The sequence below is a fragment of the Chrysochloris asiatica genome, unplaced genomic scaffold (assembly GCF_000296735.1).
Source record: "Chrysochloris asiatica unplaced genomic scaffold, ChrAsi1.0 scaffold00114, whole genome shotgun sequence".
NCBI lineage: Eukaryota > Metazoa > Chordata > Mammalia > Afrosoricida > Chrysochloridae > Chrysochloris > Chrysochloris asiatica.
The window spans coordinates 3,748,104-3,753,579 of record NW_006408632.1 but is presented as its reverse complement, the minus strand read 5'-3'; positions in this window follow the sequence as shown (position 1 = coordinate 3,753,579).

Genomic DNA, 5,476 nt, shown 5'->3' with positions numbered 1-5,476 from the left:
GGGTCGGAACCGACTCGACGGCACTTAACAACAACAACAACAATTTTGAAATCTGGGTAAAATATTTCTAAGTAATTAAAGGTTATAATTCTATATGAAAGTATGTAAAATAATATATTTTTAATGACAGAATCATATAACTCACATCTAAAAGGATGAAGCTTTAGAAAGAAAATAAAATGTTTTCTTAACCGGGTGGCTAAAACATGAAGAATGAACATTTTTCTTTCACTGAGAAAATAATTGATGAAATCTAGTGATAAATAGTTGACATGTCTTTAAGATTTGCTGAGCAGAAAATACTTTGATCAGTGAGTAATGGCATTTCCCAGCTATCTAAGGAAGCTTGACAGACTGGTGCGATGGTACATGCATTTTAAAGATCACTAGAATTGTAACCACTACTAAGATAGGGGGGAAAAAAGGAAGTCTTTTGCACCATCAAAGCTACCAGCCATGCATTCAGTAATACCCAAGATTTACTTTGCATCTGTTGGTTGTTTTTTTTAAGTGCCAAACTAATATAATAATGGAGCTGCTGTTTTTCAGAATCTCTAGCATTATATTTTATTTCTCCTACCAAAGAAAGCACCACAATCAACTAATATCTTATTCATTCTATAGGCCTCTTTTGTGAAAACAAAATAATTAGTAGATAATCATTAGTAGGAAACCCTATTCAGGGTCGCTATGAATCAGAACCAACTCAAAGGCACTTAACAACAACAGCTTCCCTTTGCAAGCTAGTTTATTTAAAAAAAGAAACCTGAAAATAATTAAGCACTTTAAAGTGTTCTTGGAGTCAGCTTATTATAAATCAAGAATTGATTTATGATTTATAATCAAGAATTGATGGATCTGTGTAAGAGTCATCTGCATATTGCAGGTTGTTAATGAGTCTCCTCCAAATACTGATGTCATGTTCTTTGTCTTATAGTCTAGCTTCTCTGAATAGTTGCTTAGCATACAGATTTAGTAATAAGATGAAAGAATCTAGCCACTGTCTCTTGACCTTGGTATAATTTCTACATGAGCACAATTAAGTGTTCTTAATTAAACTGAATTCCCGTTCTTCATAATGTTATTTATAATTCATAGGTCACACCATCAAATGCCTTTGCATAGTAAAGATCAGGTAAATATATTTTTAGAATTACCTGCTTTCAGCCAAGATTCATTTGAAATCTGCTGTGATATATATCTGGTTTCATGTCTGTCTCTGAATTCAGAACAAACTTATAGAAGTTTCCTGATGATGTACACCAGCAGATACTTTTTAATTGTATTGGGTTTAATTTTGCTAGCATGTGATAGTAAATATATTGTTAGATAATTTTCAAACTATTTTGATCACCTTTCTTTGAAATAGGCATAGATACTCCTGTGGATCTCTTCAAGTTGGTTGGCCATGCAACTTTCTTACAGATTTATTGACATGGATAAATAAGTGCTTCCAGTGTTGTTTGCATTTGTTGAAACAGCTCAGCTGGTATTCCATAAATTCCTTTAATCTTATTTTTGGCCAGTGCTGTAGAACTTCTTTATTATCATCAGTTCCTGATCATCATATACTATGTCCTGAAATAGTTGACCATTGAAAAATTATTTTTGCTAAAGTGAATGAGTATTTCTTCCCTATTCTAATGATACTTCTTCCAACACTCAGATTTTTGCCCATAAAATCCTTCACTATTTCAACTTGAAACTAGTTTTCTCTTCAGTTCTTTTAGTTTGAGAAATGATCATCTTGCTCTTCTCTTATGCATTTGTACTTTTGCCCTTAACTATGTGGAGGAATTTTCCTTATATTCCTAATTTGTTGAATAGCTTTACTAGAGGAATGGATGTTTGATTTTGTCAAATGCTTTTTCTGCATCAGTCGATATGAGCCTGTGTTCTTTTTCTCTTTGTTTTATTTATGTGGTAGATTATTACATCAGTTGTTTTTCCAATATTGAATCATCCTTGCATCCTGGTGTGAATTGCACTTGATCATGATGCATTGTTTTTTCAATAACATATGTGTGGTTGAATTCTATTGGCTAGGGTTTTATTGATAATTTTAGCATCTATGTTCATGAGGGATATTTACCTATAATTTACTTTTTAGTGAAATCTTTGCCTGTTTTGGGTACGAGGGATGTGCTTACTTCATAAAATGTATTTGGGAGTTTGCCATCATTTTCTATGTTGTGGGATATTTAGAGTAAAAATGGTACCAGGTCTTTGTTTGGTAGAATTCACCAGGAAATCATCTTGCCCAAATTTTTGTTGATGTTGTTGGAAGTTTTTAAATGATCTAATCATTTTCTTCCTTTGATATATGTGTGTTCAAGTTGTCTACTACGATCTGCATTAATTTAGGTAGGGTATGTTTTTCTAAAACTTTGTTCATTTCTTCTAGATTTTCAAATTTGTTAGGGTACAAGTCTTCATAATATTTTGTTATTATACATTTTATTGCTGTCGGTTCTGTTGTGATGTCACCCTCATGACTTCTTATATGTATTTGCATCTTCTCCTTTCCTGGTGTTAGATTTGCCAATGATGTGTCAATTTTATTAATCCTTTCAGAGAATCAACTTATTGCCTTGTTGATTATTTCCATTATTTTTCTAATTTATACTGAATTTTTTCTGCTCTCATCTTTGTTATTTCTTTGCTTCTGGTGGCATTAGCTAGCTTTGTTGCTCTATTGTTAATTGTTGGCGATGTTGCGCTGATGTGATGATTCTGCTTCTTTCTTTCTTTTTTTTTTTGGATGTGTGTGTTTATTGATATAAATTGTCTTCCAAGCACTGTTTTTGCTGAGTCAAATGCTTTGGTATGTTGTGTTTTCATTCTCATTTTATTCAAGGAACTTATTTCATTTTTTATTGTATTCAGTAAAAAAACAGATAGCTTTTGTATCAGATGTTCAAGTAGCTTTTAAACCACATGTTGTTCAATTTTCTTGTATTTGAGTTTCTTCCTTGATCTTCCTATTGTTGGTTTCTGATTTTTTAGCTTCATTATATGAAAAATTGCTTTGTAGTTATTTCGATGATTCTAAATTTATGGAGGCTTGTTTAGTGCCCAATATACTATCTATTCTGGAGAATGTTCCATGTGCACTAGAAAAGAATGTGTAGTGTGTTGTTGGGTTGAGTGCTCTGATAAATCTCTGAGATCAGGTTGGTTGATTGTGTTGTTTAGTTCTTCTGTGTCTTTGCTGAGTTTCTTTCTAGTTTCCCTGTTCTTCATCAAAAATAGTGTATTAAAATCTATTACAATTATTGTAGAGTTGTCTATTTCTTTCATCAATTGTATTAGAATTAGATTTGTGTATTTTGAGGCTCTTTCATCAGAATCATAGATATTTATAATGTTATGTCCTCCTATTTAATTGATTCATTAATCACAAAATAATGACTTTTTTGTCTGTTATGCTGGTTTCTGCCATGCTGTTATTAAGTGCTGTGAAATCACTTCTGACTCTTAGCAACCCTGTATAGAGTTTCCAAGACTTCTAAGCTTTGCAGGCAGCAGAAAGCTTCATTTTTATCCCATGGAGCCAGCTTAAAATCTATGTTTTCAGAAATTAATGGTGCCAGTTCCACAGGTTTTTATTGGCACTTTCTTGGTATTTTTTATTCTATCCTTTTATATTTAGTCTATTGTGTTTGTATACCAGGCATGTCTCTGATAAGCAGCATATTAAAGCATCCTGCTTCTTTATCCAGTCCACAACTCTGTCTCTTGAATGATGACTATAGTCCAATTAAAAGTCACTGTCATTATTGATAGACATTAACTAATTGTTGTCTTTTTGCTGTTGTTGTGTTTGTGTTGCTGCTGGCTTCTTTGTTCCACATCATTTTTTGTGTTGAGTTCATTTCATTTTTGTGCTTTCTTGTCATTTCCTGCATTGCTGTTGTTTTAATGTTCAGTACATATTTGTGGGTTTGCTTTTTCTTGTTTTGATGTGAGGGACTATCAGTTTTCTTTCAGGTTACCTGCAGTTTATTAATTTCTTCCCCAGTCTAAGCAAGTCAGTTTTATCATGAAATCTAGTTGACATTCTCACCATTTGAAAATTCTATAATTTCATTTTTTACCTCTCTTTTCTTTTTAAGTTTCTTCATTATAAATTGATATTTCTGGTTTCCTATTTTGAGTTTTATATATTTCATTTTCTTTGAATACTTATTTATCTGGATTGAGTTCTATGATTGTTACCATTTGTACCTCCCTTTAGTAATACTTGACAAGTTGGTCTTGTTATTACAAATTCTTATAATTTCTGTTTATCTGAAAATGTTCTAATTTCACCATTGTATTTGAGGAACAGTTTTGCTGGGTTCATGATTTTTATTTGGTAGTTTTTTTCTTCTCAGAGTTTTGTATATGTCTTCCCATTGTCTTCTTTCCTGCTTGGTTTCTACTGAGAAATCAGAGATTTGTCTTATTGGTTTCCTCCTTTGTAGGCAATGTTTTGGTTTTCCAAAGCTGCTCTCAGGAATCTTTCCTTGTCTTTGATTTTTAAGAGTTTGATTATGATATGTTTTGGTGATTGTCTTTTGGGGGTCTGTTCTGTTAGGGATTAGTTCAGTTTCTTGAAGGCATATATTTTTGCCTTTCATGATGCTAAGTAAGTTTCTTCCCACAAACCTTTGACTATTTTCTCTATAGTTTTCTTTTGTCTTTTCCTGTTGTGGAATTCTGATCACACATAAGTTATTCCTCTTCATGGTATTACACTCTTAAACTTTCTTCCGAGTTTTTCATTCTTTCGTCTGACTGTTCTACTAGCCTGCTAATATTAAGAGACTTCACTTCAACCTCACTAATTTTGATCCCTATTGATTCAAACCCACTCTTTTGTCCTTTTAATGTATTATTCATTTCCAAAATTTTAGTATTAATCTAAATTTCAGGTTTTGTGTAATTTCTATTTTGTTTGTTTCCTGAATTCTTTATCTTTACTTTCCTCAACCTTTCTGTCAATCATTTGAAGGTAACTGAATATTCTCTTCAATTCTTTTTCAGGTAGTGTCAATGCCTTCTTTTTCCTAAAAAAACATTTTCTAGCTCTGTCTTTTGGTCACTTGTTTGAGCCTCTTTGTCTTGTTTCTTAATGTGAAAAGAATTGTCTGTTGCCTCTGAGTCATTGTGGTGTTGTTGTATTGGTAATTAATTGATTGTATATTGGTGTGTTCTTAGGCACTCACTAGCTGTCTCCTACCGGTGTGATTAGAAAATGGAAGCCTTTGCATCATTCTCTGTTCACTGTTTATGTTGATCAGTTTAGGATGGGTGTGGCTAGTGGTAATTGTTGTCATTGAGCAGTTGTATAGCAGCTGGTAATAATTTTTATCCATTGGGTAGGGCCACAGAATGTAAATTTGCAACTGGCTGTATCAGCATGGTTTCTGCCCCAGTTAAGTGAGGCAAGAAGAGAAAATGCACAGATAACTTAAAAAGAAAGCAAGCAAAA